Source organism: Temnothorax longispinosus, chromosome 6 (assembly GCF_030848805.1).
Source record: "Temnothorax longispinosus isolate EJ_2023e chromosome 6, Tlon_JGU_v1, whole genome shotgun sequence".
NCBI lineage: Eukaryota > Metazoa > Arthropoda > Insecta > Hymenoptera > Formicidae > Temnothorax > Temnothorax longispinosus.
The window spans coordinates 20,793,955-20,819,208 of record NC_092363.1 but is presented as its reverse complement, the minus strand read 5'-3'; the positions used below and the strand labels follow the sequence as shown (position 1 = coordinate 20,819,208).

Sequence of the window (25,254 nt, the reverse complement as noted above, 5' to 3'; positions counted from 1 at the left end):
ATGCTTTCCGATTCCTGTACCGCGCCGGCGATATTCTTTCGGACGGATAAAAGACGGATATAGATTCGATACTTTCGATTTAATCCTTCAACTGACTTTTGTTGCGAACGAGTTAAAATTCCGTGACGCCCCGGACGCCCGCCGCGTCGTCCCCGCGAGCAACTTCACGCCGAGGCATGAACGAACGTTTCTTTACTGCGCGGCGTAAATTCTTACTTGTAATCGTTGCACCGTATGTCTCTCAACGCCCAAGCCCAAATCAACGCGTTTGTCATCTCCGATGATTGTATGACGCTCATGAAGCTCGCTTTCGACGGCGGAAAATGCGATCCGGCGTTCCTGAGTTCCTGAACGTTTCTCGAGCGCAACTCGGAAGTAACCGAAGCAACGACGGAAGCACCCGAATTGTTACGAGGAGGTAGCCCGACGCGACGTGATTGCGCGGCAAATCGCGATTTGAGTATCGCGGAGAAATACAGCTAATCATTTCACGTTATAATTAGCGTACGATGATCTCGTCGAAACTCACGATGCGCGTGATTTTCGGCAAACACGGGTTGAAATTACCGTAAAAACAACCCTGGCGGATGTGTGCCGTGCACGAGACATTAATTAAGCTCATTTGCGCGTGGTACACATTATGTACGTACGTCAATTCCATTGCACGAACGCTAATTATGTCACAACTGTCGTTGAGACTTATTCCGGATTTTGTCGAGATGATAAGTAACTTGCGTATAAATCTGAGAAAAAATGATTTGTAAAAGTAGGACGATAAATATCTTTATAAGAATTTAATATATGTATATTATGTATATGTGCCACTTAATTATCGGAATATTTCATATCGCGAATCGAAGATCGAAATACTGCAGCGGGCAAGAAAAATAGAAGAGATCGAAATTTCACGAAGAGACGGGAGAGACGTATGCCGGCTTCTGATTGGTCGAGAGAATCGCGGATAACGTATACACCTGTTCGTTGGCACACCCTCTATGTACGACGAGATTCGTGACACAGCGAAGAGCGCGCGATCCCGTGTGCGATATCGAGGGTACGGAGTAGAAAACTAAACAAGTCGGCTCCGCCGTAAGTCGAGGGAAGCAATGTTTCTTGTCAGGTATATGACGCGACGCGGGCCGCGCGATTGATGTAAACAACTCGCTGGCTAGGAATTTATACGTTTTTTTGCCTCCCCTACGTAACGCGGCTGGGGAGGGGGAGCGTCGCGTGCGCTACGCACTACGCAGAACATAATCAGCCGCGAAACCGTGAGTATGTTCTCGTCCTCACTCTTCGGTAACGCTCGAGATTGTTCCTACACCAACTTTCGCCTCGCATTATTAGAACGAAACTGTGTAAAATCTGTATTCCGTGTTAGATCTGCGACGGTTACGTATGTACATATGTCGGAAATGATTTCAAAGATCGTGGAAAATATTTATGGAAGAGAATGATGATTTCTTACAACAGTTATCTAGCTACGATTTTCTCTTATTTGTTTGAATTAAAATCGCGAAAATTTCAAATTAACTTGGCTACTCCGTAAAACATATAAGTATTAAAAATCGCATGATTTATTTAAAGCGATAAAAATCTATTGTATTTCTGTCAAATTTAAAAGTGTTCATTTTAATTATATATATTCTCAATATTCTCTTCGAGATTTTATAATAATTTTATCCTCAGAGTCGAGAGAAGTATTAAGTATATCTAATATTAAGAGAAGTATATCTAATATTAATTCTGTACAAATCCAGTCAAAAACGTAACTTCGATATCAGCCCCATTTTCATGATACTCGAGTGTGATCGTGGATCGCGCGACGAATCATGATTTCATGATTGCGACATCTAGGTGATTTATATTTCACGTCGGTCGATCGCGAGACACCGTGTGGCGTGTTCGAAGTGTCAAACAACGTCAACGTCTTTCGAGGCAACTCGCGTCTCGCGTCTCTCTGCTCTCATTCGGTCAAGACGAAGCGCCGTGTGCGAAAAGTCGTCGCGAGTGCCGAAAGATTTCGGGCGACGCGTTAATTAAGACGTACGCGATAGCAATTGACTGGATTCGCGGTCGATGGCCGCGCAATGGAACGCATTATTCGTCCGTCCGTCCGTCCGTTCGTCGCGTACGACGTGAAGTTGCCTTCGCGTACCCTACCGCGGACGGCGGAATCTCTCGTCGCTCCACGACTCCGTACGATAGTTGAGTAAATTGCGTCGCGTCGCGAGAATTGCCGGCACGGAGATTGCCGGCGCGCGTTTTACTCGTCCCAAAGTGAGTTTCGCGCACGAGGAAGTATACCGGGGAGTGCCGAACCCAGTGCCGCACGGTCAGCGTGCATCGCGGTGTGCGGGTTAATAACGAGACGCTATCTCGCGAGATGAGGTTCGCGCGGGACGTTCTTGGTTAGGTGGTACGTGTGGTGGAATTCGTCCATGTCTGTGTTTCATTTCGAAATCGGCTCGTTTGAGAATTGAGAATCGCGAGGGTGGATCTTGGCCGGCCGATGAATTTACGCCGCTTTGAGCAATACGGAGCAGCGATATAATACGGAGCAATACGGAGCTCCTCTTGCGCTATTCGAGGCCAATCGAGGCTCTGCTGTCTACCGTGCCGTATACGGAAAATCCACCGATGAAAGGTTTGTTAGACGGTGTGCGAACTTTAAGTAAACGCGGTTAATCGTATTATTTGTCAATTGTACGATAAATTATTTCACGAATTAATTATGGGCATGTGTTGCACATGTTATAATTGACTGATATACATATATTTAGTAATTGGTTTTTGTGTGTGCGTTTAAAAGTAATAAATAACAGTTTTCTATATATTTCTGGCAGCGATCGCGATCATCTTATTCCGTATTAGCCGTGCTTGTAGTTATTAGAATAGTGGTGGATTTTAAATATTGTACGTTAGAAACTAGAATATTTTTGTGGTTGATATCGTGATTGTAATGTTTATAAGAGGTGGTTGATCGAAATATGAAGCAGTTGATATAGTGATCATGATATCTTTATTGGTCAAGATCATTGTTTGTAATTGTCAGATTAATTATTTTAAATCAATCATTATAGATTGGAAACGAGAAATTGCTGTAATTAATATTGTGATTGTTATATATGTTTTTAATGTTTTTCATTAGCCAGGATCACTGCTTGTAGTTGTCGGATCAATTATTATAAATTAGTTATTGTAGATTATAAACGGAAAATGGCTAAAGTTATAGTATTGTAACTGTTCAAAAGATTGCGCATGATTTAATCAAAATACGAAATAGTGATTATGATATATTCTTCGTTAGCCAGGATCACTGCTTGTAATTGTCAGATTAATTATTATAAATCAGTTATTGCAAATTAGAAATGGGACATTGTTGTAGTTAATGTAGTGTTTATTGTAGTCGTTACGTTTATAAAATTATTATTATTATGTGCATGAATTAATCAAAACGTACGGTGACAACTGGCAGTAATCGCGATCATTTTCTAAATTAGCCGCGATCATTGCTAGCAATTACAACATGTAGTTGTTCAGAATAGAAGCGCGGAATTATAATTAATTTCGTGAAACATTTGCGGGAGTTAATTATTTAGTATTCGAATTACAATTTTACACTGGCAAATTTTAACATTTTGAGGTATATCTATAAGCACGGGTATACGTAATGAGAAGTTCATTGGCGGGCTAAAATCGTATTCTTATTTTTGAAGAGAGCTATTATCGTAACGCGTAACAGACATGTACGGTTGTAATTAATCTGAATTGCGATATGCGATCAGTGACGACGTGATAAAATGCGTGTGCGTATTCGTGCGTATCGTAATCGTATCCGTTTTTCATGCGTCGCCGTCGCGTGTTAAATTATGCGTGTATCGGAGCATCGTACAATGTCAGTTAATACGATCGTAATGAGACGTGCAGTGATATATACTTTTGTATCTGTGAGTGACTGAATGTTTTATACGGCAATGACATAATCAGCAAGGAGGATTATCTCTCTACACGCAACGGCTGGTGAGTAACTTTATTCAATATTTTTTTAATTAAAACATTTTATTACTTATTATATATATATATAAAGGTCGATGCAGACACAGCCGTGCCGTGCACGAAACAGAAACATCAGACAAGGATACCTATTGTCTCCATCCTTGTCTAATGTTGTCTCTATCCTTGTCTAATGTTAACGATACGGATACGGTACGGGTACGGCACGGCTGTGTCTGAATCGACCCTAATACATATTTATCATTTATTAATACTGTATGATACGCTGTATAATGATTGAATTTAGAGAGTATCGCGCTTCGGCCGAATTATATAAGCGTTTTAATTTTAGTTTAATGTCATTTCAAATTAATAATGTCATCTATGATGAAGATCGTTTTTCGACCGATTAAAATTTTCTTAACTTATCTTTTTCTCCTTTGATTTGTATTCAATGAACTTTATAAGTTATTTAAAAATAACATAAAGTGAATCGTGTTTTATGCCATATTTAAACTAAACTCTTTGGTTTTCGTAAAATATAAATAAAACAAAATATGGTTCTTTACAGAAACATTTGTGACTGTGTTGCTTGGCAGTGCTGTGGGTAAGTCATTTCTCGTATTTGTACAGTTTGTAAATATGTAAATATTGACTGGAGTTTCGCATATATCGATCAATATATGCCATTACGAGGTATATTAAGCTATCTAAGCCAAATTATTAGAACACACTAAATTATGCATGGAATTAATTAGCTAATTATTTGTTATTTTTTACTTTTAAAAGTAATTTTTTTACTCCAACTGTTAAAAAGTTACGAAGGGCTAGATAGCTTAAGATTAAGCTATCACGCCACGCCATTGTAAAAAAAGCATATAAGTTAAAGCGAAGGATTAATAATACCAAAATTATTTGCTACTTTTTTTGCTATTTTTTGCTTTTAAAAGTAATTTTTTTGTTCCAGTTTTTAAGATATCAAAAACAAAATGCGGCGGTCAAGAGTAAAGCGCATTAAAGAAATTAGTTTTTCGCATTATTATAGCATGAGAAGTTAAATTATTTGCTCGAGATATCGAGGTCCCGAATTTTTTGCTCGCAAAATAAGTTTAAAAAATTTACCAAGTTATAGTAACTTGGGTAAAATACTATAACTTGGTAAATTTTTTAAATTTATTTTGCGAGCAAAAAATTCGGGACCCGGACGTCTTAAGAGCAAATAATTTAAGGAACATTCTAATATGCTAAAAAAATTACTTTTGAAAGCAAAAAATAGCAAATAATTAACAAATTAATTCTATATATAATTTATTGTATTCTGATGATTTGGCTTAGATAGCTTAATATAGCTAGCTGCCATTATGACAGTTGCATTGAAATAGCAGTCTCTCGAAATAATGTTGTAATTATAATTATATTTTTACTCAATTTTTTACGAAATTATTTATAAGTTAAAATTATAAATTTATTAAAACCTACTCTATATGGAGATAGATATTATTATTATATTTGGCTCGTCGCGATTACGAAATACGTAAAATTTTTACGAAGGGTGCCGCAGGCTCGTATTATCGGGTCCTATTTTCGGTATTTTCGGTACGGTCCGCGTTCCGAATAATCGAGCACCGGGATAACGAGAAATCGATACGACGTGATACCACTTATCCCTTGAAATTCATAAATTTCAGCCGCGGATTAGCCTTTCATCGTTTTGGAGACAAAATATGCCTAAAAAAATATTAAGTCTTCTTGATTTCATACTTAACAAACATTTCACGTATATAAACGTTATTACGTCTCTGCAACTGTAATTATAAGGTACGAAGAGAATATAAAACAACGCTTCCTCTATGAGGAAGCAAAACAGATAGATGATCACATAAAACTATTATTCTGAAATTACTTTATCGACAAACTTCTCAGCTTAATAAAACCAATGCAATAATTTGATATCGATATGCTATAAATTTACGGAACATTCAGATATATACAGATATGCGCTTGAACGTACATACAAACTTTAATTCGAGGAAAAAGGAGTTAATTTCGCACTCGTGAAAAACGCGAATTGTGGGCAGGACAAAGCAATAACGGTAATCCTTTGATCTTTCAATTCCGCTGGCGCCTTATCAGCGGCGAGATGAACCGAGAAAACGGGAAAGAGATGGCGGTCGGATTACTCTAGGGAGACGGTAAGAATATTTCAGCCCACGATTCCGCGTTGCGGGTTACGCGCGTGACGTTAATTCGGCTTTCAAGCTATTATCCGCGTTACGACTGCACGCCGAAACGGGCTCTGTGACATCGTCGTAATATCTCCCCGTGCATTTGTAATCTCAATTTCGCGATCGTAACCCTGGCGATGTATATGGGGATTCGTGTACTTTGAAATTGAAGTATTTGTTACGAGGTAGGAGTCATTTCCGCAACGTGATTGGTGCTTCTCAAGACGATGCACGAAATTACAATTGCAATAAAATATTTATTACATTACTGATATAAGATAAGTTAAAACGAGCATACTGGTAGTAAAGACTAATAAAATGAAAATTGTGCTAATATATATAATGTGAAACTTTAAAATACATACTACTATTTATTCATTCATCGCATTTCTCAATATGTATTATGTATACCTATACATTATATATCAAATAGGTATTCTACTTTATATTCATGATAATAATGAGAATAATTTGATACAAAATGCACGAAGTCTTAATTTAATTACTTTAATTATTATATCAAATAGATATTCTATTTTATATTCATGATAATGTTGAGAATAATTTGATACAAGATTCATGCAATCTTATTTTAATTATCTTAATTATTACCAATTTACGTGATTTATAATATGTTGGAAATTTGTTTGTGAATTATTTATTTCTCGAAAAAGAATATTTAATAACAATTTTAAATGTAGGATTTAATTTGTGCTAAAATTATATATAATTCCTGTTAAATGCCTTTACATTGTGGTATTAACTCGTTATATGAATTTCATTTTTATAAAAATGTGATCATAATATAAGAATTAAAAAATATTATTAAGAGGTTTTACAACTTTAAATATATTTATATATTCGTAAATTTTAAAGCTTTTTGGTAATAAAATCTTTTTCTGACGCATGTACGTTATGAGGACTTACAAACGTTTAAAGGATTTATCTAAAATCCCCTAACGTTCTTAGAAAGCTCGTAATTCATTTTATTCGCGTTACCAGTGCTTCGTTGAACTCAAAGAACCATCTCGGAGTGTGGTCGGCAAACTAGTCAGACAGTAAGAATCAATGCTCGTAAATTCGGATGGTTTATCGCGGCGAATGGTTGGCCATAATTCACGTGGCCTAAGTCGGTGGGTTGGAATGACGTAACAGGATGTCCTATCATACTGCCGTTTTCCAGGAATATTGAGTCATGGTATATACGATGACGGATAGTGATAGCGAATAAATTTAGACAGGATAGTATCATTTGAAGTGATTAATAACGAATTGTCATAGAATTTAAATTTCTTCTAATCAGAATCAGAATTCAAGTTTGACTGTAATGAGCACGAGTTAATTAAATTATCATAATATCATTTTTAATTAATGAAACACAAACCTTTTATTGCCTATATAACAATGTGAAAGCGAACAATCTGTTACTAATGGTTAATGGAGTTTTCCTGAAGTCTTATTCTATCGTAAAATATAATAGTGGGTTGAAAGTCTCGTCAGGTACGGAGGATCAATGGATAAGAACTTGGAAAGGGATCGAGCGCTCGAACTCGGGCTATCGTGCCTCGAAATTATTTGGTTTGGTTGCTTTTGTTATCCTATCGCAACTATATACAAACGTTTTAGTAAAGTGAGCGGATACACACACTGTAGCTACATCACTGAACGTGGTCATGTATACCTGCGGCGAATGGTTGGTTTGGTTCCTAGGAGTTAATTCATGCCTCCTGCTAGCTGGACCAGCTGGCGCGATAGGTCGCTCTTTGTAACAATTCCGACGTTTTCCGGCAACACCCGGCCGCGGCATAAGGTTAATGGAAATTTCTAAGAGAGCGAACTATTGGTTCGTCGAAACACGACGGAGCTTTCAATAAATAATCAGCACCTTTATGCCTCACAAAGTGCCCATTAATATGTCATTATTTCGCGTAATCGCGTGTTTAATAGTAAATTCGTTTTCGGATTGCTTTTGCGGCCTGAATAGAGATTGCTTTTTATCAGAGTTCTCTTTTGCGAACTTTTAAGAAAAATTAGCGAACATTTTACGAAGCTGTATGTATCCAATCAATATAAATTTAATGAACGCGATTGCGATTTTATTACTATACATAATTATTGAAAGAATGAAAAAATAATTATTTTATTTCTGATGAAAGTAAAGAAAAAGGTATTTTTACGATTGGAAAATCAGTAATGTGAGAAACATTAAACATATTATATCACATAATTAATAACTTATTTGAAATTAGAGTTAAAGATGTGAGAATTAAAAAATTGTATATTTATCGCAAATGTAATTAAATTATCATTTTGAAGTTTTTTGAGCCTTTTTGCACGTATATGTTTGAGGTACGAAGAAATATTTTTCGTATATCTTTTTATATCCTTCGGGTAGATTTTAAATATAAAAATAGGAGTTTTGTGCAACGGATGGTCAAATAGTTTCTCAGAAACGGTTGAGGTAATTAATAGGGGGATGTGTCAGATGCGAACGCGATCGAAAAAAAACTTAATTGGAAGAGGTTTTACAGAAGGTAGTATTTGAAAAGATATTCGCACGATTTAACGCACAAACGCGAGGATTTGACATGTAAGTAAATCATTTCTACGTATATTGTGAAGAGATAATTATCTGAACTGACAAGCTAATCATCTTGAAATCGTCTAAATGGATTTTGTAACTAAAATCACGCAATGCTAGGTCTGTTATTGAATGTTTCGTGTTTCCAAGATAGATCCTAAACGATAGACATGCCAATTTAAATGTCGGAAATAAATTATATCTTTAACTTCTAACATCGCATTTAGTTAAAAATGGAAAATAAAAATACTGAGATTGTCAAGGATTTGTTAACTTCTTCTATTGAAATTAATATTTTATTAATCTATTTATGAAAGTATATTATTTGTCTGTGTGTCTTTTTTGTTTGATGAAGCAAAATTTATATATAGATTTGTTTGATAAAGCGCTATTTTTATATAGATAAAGGAGATAGATAGATAGATAGAGAGAGAGAGAGAAAAAGAGAGAAATTTTTAATTATCTGATATTTGTAAAATGATAGAAAGTAAGCTTACGTTAAAAAAATGTAAGTTCTGCTATAAAACTCGTCACAGAGGAATATAAAATGTATTATTATGTACGATTGAAATAATAATACGTTAGAGCATATACACACACTCTTATACCAAAAAATTAATATTTCTCTTTAATTTATTTAAAAATGAATAATGAGCTTTTAGTAATCTGTCAGAGGTTTCCGTAGATTTTCTACTTTCCTAATGTCTAAATTAAAACCTTGGAAATCAACCCTCTGTCACATCAAGGATCGGTCCGAGCTTAGTGGTCCGTAAAAATAGCGAGAATCATATTAAGTAATCCATCATTTTGACATGTCGGACCACACACTCAAAATACGACACATTTTGCCTCAAATTTTTTGCCTCAATTTATTTTCTTTATTTTTTTAAAGTCAAATATATAGTTAAGAAAATATATTTTGATTTTCGAGAATACTAGATTCAAATTAATTTCTTTTTTTTTTACTTTTTTCTTTTTGCATGAAAATCGTGTTGGTAGCCAAATTGCCTCGTCTTAATTCTGCCGATCATAGTCTTCGATCAGACTTCCTGTGACAGAAATTCCATCAGAAATTACCTAACGCAGAGCAGTACGTGGCTGTCGAATCTGCTGCGGCGCCAGCTGAGAGACGTCTTATCAAACATGCAGGCGAGACGGAATTTTCTACGAACGACAACGTGTTTCACCGAAACAGAGGGAGAGCTTTCGGGGAGGGGAGGGGTGAGAGATTATCGAGTCTCTCACGGAAACGAGACCGTCCGTCGGGGATCGCGAAAATCCCTCGCGCGAGATTTGTCATCCTTTATACGACCGCCAGCGCGCTCGTGTCAAAGGAGTGACGCACACGGAAAGCTTTGTCAGAAATACGGACCCTCCACTTACCTACCTACGTACCCCTACATACACGCGCGCATATTATCCGGCTGTTTGCATAGGTATATGGCCATAGTCGTCGTTCTGGAGATGGTGGCAATATTTGCGCGGTCCTGACAGGAAGACAATGAGACTTGACCCGACACGCGATATACAACCATCCTCTCCTGGTTCTCCCCAATGTCTCATCTTCTATCTCTGTTTCTCTCTCTCTCTCTTTCTATCTCTATCTTGTCCATTCTCTATCATCTACGATCCACCCTTCAACCTCTGCTATCCTCCCCGTTATGTAGCCTCTACGCTTAGACGTATCTAGTTGGAGAAAAATAGAGCTGCGAGCGTGCTTGACAGTCCTGAATTTTAAATTAATCCTATACGATCTTTCGAAATTAAACTTTGCTTTTGTTTTGCATATCCATTGAGGTCGCGATACCGTTGCTGGTTGGTTCAGTATCTTATTTTAAAGCGATTTTATCTTTCTTACAGGCACAATAATACATTTATCAATGTATTTTTTAAAACTAGGTACATATAATTAGATTGAATATTTACAATATTGCAAGTACAATTTACATTTTGTTTATTTCGGAATTTGTTTTTAGATAAATATGTTATTGAAGTCTCGTAGCTCAGAATTATTATTTTTTTAATTTTGTTTGTAAGTCGTAGAAAATTAAATACGATATTTATAGATATTAAGTATTTATTTACACACACATCACACAACACATTCTATTTAATTAAATACATTCTATTCAATTTAATATCACGCTAGACTGCTCTTATATAGATATTCATAAGTGACAATTATATTTTATTATGATTTATCGGATTTATTAAAGCAAATTAATGCAGTTCCATTTAACTCCATTAAATTCGTAATGCCATTTGCATATCGTTTGTTATTTTCATCAAATGAACATATCGTAAAATAACGTAGCACATTTGTATGTGTTATAATCATTACACAACCTTACAAGAGACGCATGTATTTTTGGCCGATTTCCACGATTAATCCAAAGCCGTTGCTCGCTCCTAATCGCAAAGTATCCTAACAGCCGCGACACAGTCTTAGTGGGCAAGAGGGAGAGGGAGAGGGTCGCAGGAGAAAAAGGTCATCTGTGAAAAATTTCCACCGCAATAGGGTGTAACCTCCAGGGATAAGTAGCTGTCGCTTCCGTTGCCGTGCTTCCGCGTCGTTTCTAGGAAAACCCGCAGCTTTCACGGCTTTCGGACAAATTGTGAGGAGAATGATGTATTGGCAAGCGGGGCGACGCGAGGGAGGAAACGTTGAAGGACCTCCCGGCGTGTTTCTTCGAGTTTTTTACATCCGCCTGGAGGACTCGTCTCGGCCCACCGAGATGTCTGCCCGCACAACCGCCCATTACGTCTATTGTATTCCCGTAGAAAGTCCTACTTCTTTCCGAAAAGAGGAGCACCATTCCCGAGCCGGCTACAATTACATTTCTACATCCTACGCTTTAGACAAGCAGACCCTTCCGTGGTCAAAAACACTGTCAGAAAGAAAGATTTCTTGTTGATTGGTGCGGCCATGTTTTATCTTCACGAGGATCTCTTTTGTGCGGCACCGGGCAAGCGGGGTCTAAAGTTTGGCGCGAGTCATCTCGCCGCTGGATTAATTTTAGCTCCGATAAGGACACCGGTTGCGTCAGGGAGAGGAAGGTGTGAAAGCGGCAGGTAAAAGAATGAGGGATTTGTAGGGTTTGACCATTTCGATCGCATAGTTTGGATATAGGACTGATAGCATATTTCTTTTGTTTCTTCGTTTTAGTGTCTTTTTGTCCGATGATTTTTATAGCTTTTTTTTTATATAGGATTGTGTTGTGTTGCGTTAAATGTTACACATGGTGAATTAAATTATTCTTTTTATCGTACATTGGTATAATGTACATTCATCTGCTTTTCGACAGTAACTAATTGTCAATTAATTTTCCATTACAATATAACCATCATTAACCATTATAATGTTCCAAAATCCGCTATTGCGATTCGTATTTCGTACTAAATTTGCTTGCCTCTAATTTTGAAATACATATGGTTAATACGCGGATGTGGTATTCGATATTGTTCCGTGCCGAGATTGATACGATCGGATTTGACGCTAAACGCGGGATATGAAGACGAGCGTAAAACAACCGTGACGCGACATTAACGTGAAACACATTCCGACATTACATCTATGACACGCCATCCTTCGAAGTGCACCTTCTCCGGCACGTTAGTTTCACCATAATTTGAAGCGGCCGACAGGTCGGAATGTTTATACCCCGTGGATACTTTACCCGTCCACCGCTCTGTGGCCTAAGTCCGTGATATATAACGGGCAGAGTTGACTAATCCCTTTCGCCCCTTGCGGTCATGGTGCGGTGTACGGAATATAAGTGGCCCTTCGTCTCCTCCGAGATATATTTCAGAATTATACTACCGCAATCACTTGCCAGTTACGAGTTCCTTTTTTTAATTTCGAACAACTTACATTTTATACGACAGTTGAATTCTTACATCCTTTTACTGAGATTCCCGCGCATTACAGATATAAAAGTGAATGATATATTATCAGAGAATCTCTCGTACGCAGAAGCATCGCTATGTACCTTTTCAGCTGTGAGGAAACGACGAACTAAGAATAATGACGGTTACTAAAATTTAACGTTGGCGTATGAAAAGTTGTAATAAAATATGGTCAATCATATTATCGTACAAAGGACAAGGTCTCGGACAAGCTTCATTAATAAGAGAATGTATAAATCGAGAAGATTAGCAATAGTACTTGAAGATCTCAGATACAAGTAATACTCATATGAATGGATTGTTTAATTTTTTTCAAGTAATTAATTCAAAATATTTAAACGGTAATTTTCTATTAATTTTTGTTGTAAATATTTACTTGTATCACGCTACAGAAATATAATAATAATCGCTACTCTTTGTTTTTTTAACACATTCTGTTCTTGATTAATTTTCTTCAATCTTTCGATTCGAGTCGTCAGTCATGTACATTTATAACGCGTCTTTTGTTATTTAAAGAGCAGCAAGTATCTATACGCGATATAGCGAGCAGCGACGACGACGTCAATTGCGAGGGAACCTTTCTAGAAATTAAACTCGTTGGAAATCTAATTCCGAGTAATCAAGCTTTCGCCACATTTCACTCGTGCTGCAGCCTGACTTCGCTCGCAGTCGCCACCTTTTGCGGAAATAAACGTACGCGCGTAATCTCATAAAAACACAAATGACATAAAGAGATTCTTGCGTAAATTTTAGAAATACATTCCACGGCGGTTTGAGAAGCTGCATTCGGCGTCAGTCGGCGGTCTCGTTTCAACAATCAAATTTTACAATTAGCACTGCTGCTTTTTATGAAACGCGACTATATCTTCCGTTGATTTATGCACACGTGTTGTGCATAACATGTATTTTTAATGATCACTATGCTCTAAAATATATTAGCTTCACATGTGCAATCATAAATTAAGAACTGTTTTTTTGAAGAAAGATTAAAATTCTGAGTGAGAGTCTCATCGAGAAAGGATTAAGATGTACACTTTAATTAATTGGAATGCGATCGAGACTGATGTAAAAGTCAAATTGAAATTAATTGAATTAATTAAGCGCATAGTCTTGATATGATTATATTGGTTTATTTATAACTATAGATTTTTATTTGATTAAAGGATCAGCATGTCTTTATTTTTTTCTCATTCCAATTAGCTATTTAGGGCCATAAAAGACGAATGATAGCAAGTGGCCGAATATCGAAGCATGTTTTATAAAGCCATTATTCGAGCTTAAGTGAATACATAAACAGCGGCTATTCATCAAACTGTCCTTTAGTCTGCCCGTGTCTTGCCCTTGTAAGGTACGACCGACGCGGTTACATGACTAATAAATAAGACGTACGCGAGCTGAACGATTTCAGCCGGCCGCTCGCCGGCGAGCCTTAATATTATGCGATACATGTTACGATATTTCGTTACAAGGGCGCACTTTGCCGAACGCGGTTGTCGTATATAAACGATGCAATTTTGTGGTCGCACATGTTCAACAAAATGAATAAATACATGCTGTCAGGACGAATATTCTTATATAATCATTATTTTTTGAACATGTAAGTATCAAGTTCGCAAAATGTTGAATAAATAATTGATCTGAGAAAAGTGGTCATTACTATAATTATTACTATATCTTGCGATAGCAATAATTAACGAATTCCATAGAATTTGCATTTTGTGAAATTATGATTCGTTGACTTGGGCAATTTTTAAATTTTTTCTTTTCTGCTCAAAAATATATCATGAATTAAAAGTTACTTATTTCACCTTTTGCATCATGTAATAATGTTTAGAAAAGCAAGGATAAATGTTGGCGCTATACAAGTCAAGTTTTTACAACAGTCAGGTTTTTATACCTGCATGACTAATTTTGGACACGAAATTATATGGAAATTAATAGAAGTTAAAAAAAGGTAGGATTCCTAGAAAACGAATCCTGGGAGGCCCGAGTGAGATTGCCCATCCATCCAAAAAATACGATGATCGAGGTCGCGAAATCAAGTGCAGAGAGGCCTTAAATGTAAGGTTCCCGACACGCACAGTAAATCATGGCCGCGTTACGGAATCGTCTCGGCTGCGAAACGTTTCCAGATGACGCGGGGACGAAGATTCCGGCGGAATGATCGGGATAAAGAGAAAGAAGGAGAAGAAAGATCAGGATGATTCTCGTCCTCCCGGCGAGAAACACTGTCGACGAGCGGGCGAGAGGGGACGGGGTAGATTTCGAGGCACAATAATTTGAACGGCGGTCATATTTCACTAAGGCGGCCGTGAGTTATGGCAGTCGTGGCTGACGCAAATGATTTAGGTTTAATAACGACGAGCCGTCCGGCCCAGGTCAGCTGGGCATTGTGAGTGAGACGACGGGGCCCCCTTCTTCTCTTTCTCCTCGATGTCTTCTGCTCTCAAGTTAAGCTCTCGTGTTTGTGTACGATATTAATAGGAGAAGGAAAAGTAGGTAAAGGAGGAATTTGTCCGGATACCGTTCTAGCTTGTGAATTTGGGAATGTAACTAATGATATAATCAACGAATAATTATAGAAAAAATTATTAAGAGACAGATTATTTCATATTTGTTTCTATGAAATCGTTCTATCAAAATTGTCACGTATTGTGACAAAATATTATATATTATTATTACATTTGTTACATACTTTATATATTTTTTATATTTCTATTATATTTATTTTTATAGCGAGCAACATTTATTTTCTATACTATTTATATTTATTTTACTTTGAGTTGCACGATATCAGTCCTTATTTATTACAATGTAAATGTCATAGACATAATACTCTTTTGAAAGATCTCGCAACGACTGATGACACCTGCTGGTAGTATTCGCTCCTGCGAGTAATCAAGAAACAAGTGTATAACAGTATTTCGTAGGAGCGCAATTTTGTAAAGGCTATTCGCTGTATAACAAAATAACACGGCGTTCCTTTGATCGCATTTCTTTTCTACTTATATATATACCTTTCTGTAGACGGTGGCTTAAATGATTTCTTGACTAATGCATAATGTAGGAGGTAAGAGATGAAATAGTCATTTTAACAATGTTTTTTTTTTCGGAATAGTGATTTGTCGCGCAAAAATTATAAGCAAAATTATGGAAGGAAAATTTTCTTTATCTTTCGTGAACATCAAATGTATTTTTCTTCGCATTTAAATCGAGATTGTTTTTCTGAAACAACGTAAAAACGAGTAAAATTGACAGGAAACACATGAGAGATAGTGTGACAGAGAATGACAGTATCGAGGCGATATTTATTATCTCCGGAACAAATGTTTATTGTTTCTTTTTGTTCGGAAAAGCTATAGGTTGAAAAAATGCACATTATCTGTGAGTTTCTCGAAACGTAATGGTTCCTTGAAACGTAACGGTTCCTTAAAATTTTCAATCTTTAGATACTATATCTTTAATATTTTTGAAACGTGTTTGAAGATATATTACAAATATTTAAAAAAAATATATATACAGAGTTTCGGTATAATTTTATTCTTTTAACGATAAATGCAATATGAGCAGCTAAGTTCTGCAAAAATCGATATAAATTTATATTTAATAGGTTTTTAATGATAGATGATTAAGGCATTTTCACTATTAATCAATTTTATTTTTAAAATTATTTTAAAATTTTCTCGTATATAATAATATATATTTGCAAAAAGAAAATAAAAGTTGTAAATAAATATTTTATGTGCTTTAAGATATACAAAAAGTTTAAAATATAGAAAAAGATTATTGAAGCTGAATTAGCTTCGGTATCTCAGAAAGGAAGGATTGAAAGCTGAATCGCGAAGGTAGATTAAAAAAAGAGCCAGAGTAGCTGCGAATGAAGCAGAATGATTGAGAGACAGTAATGACGGAACTACCTGACGCGTGACGGTTAATTTCCTCCATTGTTAGAGAGCTGGGGGGCCCTTTCCTCGCTGTTTCCGTGCTCACTGGCCGGACTGAGACCATATTCTTATACCGGCGCGGATAAAAGAGAGAACTATGAAGCGAATGAAGGAAGTAGTTTAGCACCTAACACTTAACCTTAATAGGGAGCTTACATGTTACTTATGAGAAAGACTTCTCGTTCGTACTTCGTAACTGACGACGAGTAACGAGAGGTATCATATATTTCGGCTAAGAAATTAAATCTTTGATCGAAATATTTGTTTAACTATACTTATCTGTAATTAATAAATTTACCTTAACTGTGCATTAAAAAATTATTTTTTGTTTTAGTATAGTTACACGCAAGATCAAACAAATTTTTTAAATTCAGAAAATTGAAGTTACTGGTGTAGAACAATATCATATACTTATCTATATTATTTATTTCATTTTATTTATTATTTATCAGTCTTAACATATTTTTTTTTAAGAAAATTACATCTTACATTTAAAAAATATTGTTAAAAACATGGATTATATTTCTTCTCTAGTAATATTTTGTGAAAATATGGATATGATACCTTTCGTATTTGCCGTTATAATACATAACGTAAATAATAAATAATAGAATTTTATGGGATTTCTAGTCTTGAGTTTAATAACTAGGTATTTTTAAAAAGTCTAGTTTTTATATCATGTTTTTAGTTTATCCCGTTATTCTAACGTCGACCAACAACTGTGTCCCCCCAATCTCGGGAACTATTTATTCCCATTAAATATGACCATCTTTTTAGCTGCTATTTTCTATCTCATTTATGATGCAAGTTATCAAGAGAGAGAGAGAGAGAGAGAGAGAGAGAGAGAGAGAGAGAGAGAGAGAGAGAGAGAGAGAGAGAGAGAGAGAGAGAGAGAGAGAGAGAGAGAGAGAGAGAGGAGAGAGAGAGAGAGAGAGAGAGAGAGAGAGAGAGAGAGAGAGAGAGAGAGAGCGCTTCAAGGGGTCCGGTTGTGAACGGGATTGAACAGTATCCAACATCCACTAATGCCACGTTTCGATGCTTGTGCATGTACGTGCGTCCACTAGAGTGTTGTGTTTATGGCCGCAGTGGAATTTCAGTTAGTTCCCCGCGGCAGGATGGAGATAATACAATTCCGGGTCCGCGACGATGACGCGTATCTGCTCTATTGGAGTCTGCGACCGTGGCATAAATAAGTATATCCGTATTCCTAATGTTCAAATCCACTCTCGCCCGTGTCCGTCGATGATCCTTTGTTTCGGACCGAAATCTCGCAGGTTTGATGTTATTCATGTAAATATGCAAGTTTGTGGACGCGCAGCTGGACTCATTTAGTCTACAGATTATTCACGCGAGAAATTTTTCCATGGTGGAGATAACGCGGAAAGTGTTGAAGGAAGAAGATAAGACAAATTTAACGTATACAGTTGAGCTTGAAAAAGTGATCCAGCACAAAGAACACTGATTATTTTTACTAACACTATAAGTATCTTAGTCCTGCTAAAGAACTATAGTTTTATAGCGAAAAGAATTTTGTTTAATCAGTATAGAATGCATTATTCAATTTTCAGACTATAACTTTTACCAAACTTCTCTTTCCTCAATTTTAATATTTTGAATTATTTGTGCAGTTCCCCAGATAGAAATCGATTCTACTGACACGCATAATCGAGTAGTAGGCAACAATTGGCATATAGTGATGCCGTTATTCCGGCATTAATGATGAAAGGCACTTTCCGGCACTCACGCGCTTTTGTCCCGAACACGAAGTCAGGAAGTAGCAGTTTCCTACACGTTAATCGCTTTCGCGCGACTCCGCCGCGCGAATTGTGAAACAATGCCGTCGAAGTTGGAGATCTTCGACTAATCGCCGACGTTCAACTCCTGCACCGTGCGGTGCAATTTTGCGAAGATTAGCGAGCAATCAGCTCCTTTCACGACGGATCCCTCGCCTCGGCCGTTCGATTCAGCCGTCCCCGAAACGGTGCACTTTCTTCTCGAGAACATTTGATTTAATTACCGCGAGGAATGGCGCGAAGCTGTGTTCTCTCTCTCTCTCTTTCTCTCTCGATCCTATCTCTATCTCTTTCTCCGTTCGCTAGTGGGCACAGTCCGACCAGTTCCGGGACAAAAATGGCTTATTTCTGGCCTCCCGCTGCTGCGTCATTTCCTGCCGGGAGTTGAAACGATTTTCGGACTGGCTATGATAAAACAGAGATAACCGTAATTCCTGTGAAAAAAACTCCGCGTATCTCGCTGTCATACAAGAAAGATTTAACGATGATCACGATGCTATTTTCGTTACTCATGAATGAACGAAATTAATATGTTGGATCACGAAAGAATTTCCCTCAAAAGATTTCTTTGAATATACATATAATTGCAATTATCATAGGATGATAGGTAATTGTAAGTAATTAGATTTCAACTAGTTCTTTCTACTATGTCTACTATACCTATACTTTTTTTCATCGATTTATTCATTTTAACAATCTTAGAATAAACTTTATTTTAATATTTATTTAAGAATAGAGATTTACATCTTTGTTGTTAGCAGTATTAGCCATTTTTGTAAAGGAATGAATATTTACTCATTTTAAAAAAGAATAAAGTAACATGAAGATAATAAAGGAGACATATTCAGGAAACCTATCAAAGAAGACACAAGAGACATTCAGTGCGCCGTACACTTTTATGAAATATAATCGAATAATAATGATAATAATAATCATTGGTAATTTCGTGTTACAAGATATTAAAATTAGTTAACTTACCAATAGACAAAACCGCGTTTAGCATTAAACAATACGTGAAATGCGATTAAAATGTCACTTGCTGTATTTTTCTTAACTCTTCAGTTTTTTTAAATCTGAAATAAGTTACGTTTTCCTTTCGCTCGAGTTTATTAAAATTTAATGACAATTAAAATTTCACTTCTCATGAATGACACAAAGTTTTTCATCTTCTTCATTCTGTATAGTGTGGCTTCTCGCGGGTGCGCCGCAAAAGAAATAAACGGACTAACTGCGTCTCACATGTCAGATTGGATCCAATTTTACTCATTACGTGACCGACTAACAGTCCTGGCCATCCTTCTCAAAGGGTGTTTCTTCAAAGAAAGTAATGATTCCTCGCGCATCAATAGTAACATCAATGGAAATGGAGCGTGCGCGCTCGTTCGTTCTCATTTCTCTGCTTTCTAAAAATATGGTTGATAAACGAAGTAATACGTCGTATCGAGAACCTGCGAGTCCATCCTTTGACGTCGTTTATCGCGTTTACCGGCATTTGCTCTAACCAGAGGATTCTCCGAACTTTTACGAGTTCGAATTAAATGGCTCGACATTTTCAATCGGCTTCGATCGTTTTGATGTTGACATCCATTGACAATAAGAGCTCTTTTTGTACAATCTATTGCAATTTTCCATTGAGGGATTATTTTGACCTGCATTTACTATTTCTATGACAAGCTAGCTTATTGCCTGCATGCTATTATTAATGTCAGATTTATTGTTTGCGCATTGATTTGTATATCTGCAATTATACAATTATTATCACAATTTAATATAATGAAAAAATAAATACGATGAATGGAATAACGTGCAAGAAATTCCAAAAGATCAGCATTTGTTCAATTTCTTTCAACGAAAAAACAGCGAGCACGAAACATTTTTTATGTGTGAAAACTCGTAATAATTGGCGTGATAGATACATGTTGTATATCTGTTGAAATGTCGTGTCTGCGTAGCGTGCCAGAAATTATTTGATTATCATGCAATTCCACACGGGACAAACTAATTGCGCCGTGGATAAGACGGATAAGCGAAATGTTCGTGCCATTTCGATCGGTGGTGACACTTTTGTGTGCTGTATGCAAAAGGCGCGGGTAATCAAAAACTCGTTAAGACGATTTATAATTTGCCACTGCATTAACCCCTCTTCTCTTGCACACGGCTAATATATAGATACATATACAGTCAATTTTTCTCATTATATGCTCTGATTATTTTTATACAGGATGTTCCAGGAGAAAACCATAAATTTTCGTAATTCAAAATGTAGTATTTTATTTTATTATTGATTTATATTAATGCTATAAATTACTTTAGAAAATGACAATGTGTAGGATACATATATTATTAGGAATTACTGAATATTACTTAATTAGTGCATTAATTTTCAAAGTAACATCAATTTTTTTAAATCTATTCATCAAATTTTTTAACTTTTTTTTATTTAAAGAAATTATTTAAAAGGTATATAACAAAAATTGTTTAACATTGCACCAATATTCTTCTAATTTAGCCATGCATGTTACGTATTATTAGTGATGGATTATTCTACATCCGAATATTGCGGAAATAATTTACAAATTTTTCGGAGAGGGTTCGTCCCTCGTTTATAATCTAGTCAGTATTCCGAAACGGACCTTTATGCGACCTTTCCCTGCTGAAAATCGCTAGAATAATACACTGCCAAGGTCTGGCATATCCCTCCTGGGACATCCTGTATACTTCGCGAGTACCATATAGGGATAGGGGTGCGAATGTTTGTGCCACGAAGGAGCGAAATACAGCACAGGCGCCGCTGCGGAGAATCGTCGAGGTAATAAGAACGATATATTGCCCGCCACACGTGCACGTGCTACATGAGACTTGAATTATAATAATTGAGAAGGCGAACGTATATGAAACGTCGGCGCTTCTCGCGCGAATTAAGGAGCAAAATGTCGGCTGGCAATCTCACATTAGTCACCACGGAAGCCTGACAATGAACGTATAAGATTTAGGCGCAAATTAAACGATTTGCGAAAGTCTTCAGGTTCATAATCAGGGGGAATTGTTTTGATTAGCGCATTATAATGATATGCCGGATAATTAATCGAATGTCAATACGGAAACGGGGCAATATAGAATCTAGTAAATATCGATGGAACAAGCGGGAAACGGGAGTGCGTGTCCGTTTCCAAAACACGAGGCTTTCCAATCAAATGAAGAGCCATCGGAGGCTTTGTATTTTTTCTCCCGAAGTACTCGTAAATTCCGCTGAAATGTCTGTGGAAATTATTGCACTTCCGCGGCAGCGCGATCGCACTGGCAAAACGAAATCAATAACCGCACGTTCGGTTCCCGCTTTCGTCGAACGTTCGAATGAGGAGAGGGTTAAACGCGAGTCTAGTACATGTTTCAATGATTTTGTATGAGTAAATTTACAACGCGAATCGAAATGTTAATTGTGCCCTAACAACCGGCAGCGATACAATAAGGAGTAATATTCGTTTGGCTATTGTGCTCGCATTCTAGACACAAACTATACAACTATATTGACATATGATATTAAAAGCGATGAAATCGCGAACGTAATAATTAAATCGATTTTTGTTATGTACTAGTAGCACTACGAGGACCTTTATGTATTCGATTAAAGCGAAGGGAAAAAAAGAAGACTGTTTTATGTTGGGGAAATGCCTTTCTTCGGCGAATCGATATGCAGGAAATTCAGGAGCCATGGCAAAAAAAAAGATCGACACGATACGTGCATTAAAAGTCGATGGCTTTTTTTCGCGCGGCCCCTCTGACCCCAATACCACGATAGATATATGAAATATGACCGGCTGGCGCGATCGTCTGCGGGATCGGCGAACACGTCAAGCGAGAAGTTGCTCGAAAAGTGCACTTCCTGCGAGAATTCCCAAGCACTTTATCGGGATTTGCCGAGCCCCGCGGGAGGGTGTCTTCGACCAATGCTCGCTGGACCAAGACTACGATTCTCTCTATGCGTACCGTAAAAAATGGCTTTCCTTAAATTCGTCGGCGCCTGCTAGGCGAGACTCCGCTGCCGACAAAATTTAGCTAGACGCAATAAGCAATGTTCGGGAACGAAATCTAAGAAGCGTGACTGACTTTCGCGAGATTGTGGAAATAGGAGACAAAATTATGGCGCCGTGACACAAATACAGATTGGCACTCACATTAGCAGTGACATTTGAATGTTATCGAATCACATTAGTGGTACATTTCGCGCGCGTGGTACAACAATAAGATCATAAAGGAGAACATTAAGGAAAGAAATACAAATTTCCAAAAGAATTAGTATAGCGAAAGAGATATAAAAGTAAAACCTAATAAGAAAGAGATTAAAAAAGAATTTAAATTGAATTTAAATTCTATAAAATAAAAAGGAAATAAGAGAGATAAAATTTGTTTTCTTATTTCCTTCTTATTTTATAGAATTTAAATTCGATAGTTCTTTACATTCGATAGTTACTTAGCTTTACGTTTTCGTTCCCACGTCAATTTCTAAAAAAATCTTCTCCCGGCTTCGGAAAGAGTTCCGAGAGAAAGAGATGTCCGGCGATACATTAGCGCGAAGTGATACACTTGTCAATGCGAAGTGGCAGGGCAAACAGGGTTATTTCTTCTTGGGAGGAAGAAGGGTCGGGCCGTTGTCTGCGTGAGAGGGAGTCGTCACCGAGTCTGCGGACTTAACGGACCAAGAGGGAATCCCTCTCTATGCGCGAGCGATAAAAAATGGACTTGCTTAAACTCAGCGTCAACCCCGGAGAACCCCTTTCTACCTCTTTTTTTTCTCTCTCTTTCCCTCTTTCATTCTCTTGCTAGAAGAAGCTTGGCCAACCATTGCGGCGATAAATAATGGCGATGCCCGGCCCCAGCGCGCGTGGGGTGCGCCGGACCAGGAAAGTAATGAGAACTTTGCACCTCCGCCCCGCTGCGTATAATGTCGAATGGTACACGTATCGTCGATTTAATGTACACTCGGGGGAGCGCCAGCGCGCCGGTTTATTATTTATTGCGAGTACATAAATTTAATGAGGATCGTTATCGGGGTGAACGCGCCTTTAGAGCGAATGCACCGCAGATGGGTTCGCAAAAGTGAATACTCGTGAGAAAAGCTCGCTTGTGTGTCGTGTGCATACGCATATCTACTCATGTCTACTCGCGCATGCGACGTGACACTCCGAGAACGCGGCGGAGAAAAACGTCCCGTTTGTCGTGAATTCGAATATACGCGAGTACAAAATGTACGATTGCGAATGTAGTGCGACGACAATAAGTAGTGACATTTTTTCCCGAGACGCTTTTTACAGTGTACGATACGGGAGTGCAATTATTGGTGTATCATCTTATGAAATATAGTGATATATATTTTTATTCATTTCTATTCTATATTCTGTTCTATTTCAGATAAGCGGAAGATTACTTTTTTATGCATTGGTTTGCGATACTCTTTCCATATTTAAACTTATCCCAGTTTTATTATTTAGCGAAAATCTTGTTTCTAAAGTTGGTTATATAATATAAACTTTTTTTACTCTACCATATAATACGATATTTTATTACAAAATTGCGATTATTACAGAACGTGATGTCGCATTACCTGGAGACTTTCTTATCGGGGAACGTTTCTCTCATCGATTAAATCACCAGATGATTAAATTCAAACCACACGTGATTCATCGTGCTTTAGATTTAGTCAATGCGAAGAATACGGCATGAATGCGCACGCAATCGGATTCCACTATGTAGTTACAAAACTTTATAGCGGCGTATTGCCATTGGTCATTGCGGTTACAGCCATTAGTCTGAATTTTAAGTTCCAATAACATCGTCCAATAACAAGAGATCATTCACGGTTCGTATTGGATGTATTAATGTCTCTCTATCAGATGTTCTTTGTTCGCTTATCTATGCATAAAGGAGAAATTTGATAACGACTGAAAATGGAAGCGTTTTAAATAACATCTAGTGTAATCTATCTGTTTCTTCATTATTGATATTTTTGTACCATTACTTTTTTAAATTTATTATACATGAACTTTTACTAAAGTTATTGTAGCATAGATAACGAGTTAGGAATAATTTATTATTTAGTAATATTAATAAAACTTTTAATTTTATTAATAATTCTAAATGTCTTTTCAAAAGCACATCTTCTTTGCTATCAAAAAACAACCGAGACTTAATGTATTGTAGTAATTTGTACTTTATTCGCATAATCAGTTTTTTTCTTGTCAAAAATCGAAAGGAAGTAACGCTCAATCGCAAATTCAGTTTCAATTCGAGAGCAACTGGTTGTAGGTGTTGGGTGACGCATTCGACCTTTGTAAAATTGACAGTAGTACCTTCGCCCTTCGCTCTTTTTTGCAACTCGATCGAAAATCCTTATTTATTCTCAAGCCACTCTCGCACGACCATCTGAGACTCCTTTAAAAGGAAGAACGTTTCCCTTTGCGCGACTTCGGCACGCCATTTATCGGCGCCCTTTAACGTGTTTTTCCGAGGACGTCGCAGTCTATCGAGGCGAAAGTTTTTCCGCGCGTCGCGTCCCTTTATATACGAGAATCAGCAAAAACACCCCCTCTAACCGGATCCATAATTCATACATCCTCCAGCGCCCTTAAATGCCATTTGCCCCGTCGTGATTTCCAATGGTATCGTTCTATTACGCCTTCGTGCGTGAAACCGAGGCCGAGTATGATAATGGTCGTGGTGGTTTCGACGACGCTAGTGGCAGTGTCGGTGGGTAGTGGCGTTGATGGTGCTGGTGGCTTAATATTTCGGTACTTCTCCGGTACGCGGTGTTT

General features: G+C 37.2%; 1 protein-coding gene across 1 annotated transcript in view; it reads left to right on the top strand.

The window, feature by feature from the left end:
• The first annotated feature begins 1,760 nt into the window (after positions 1-1,760).
• Positions 1,761-25,254, top strand: part of Olf413 (DBH like monooxygenase olf413) — a 260,512-nt gene continuing 237,018 nt past the window's right edge. The window contains exons 1-2 of the mRNA XM_071780496.1: positions 1,761-4,023; positions 4,568-4,603. The gene's annotated coding sequence lies outside the window, so the exon portion shown is untranslated. The remainder of the gene's footprint in view (positions 4,024-4,567; positions 4,604-25,254) is intronic.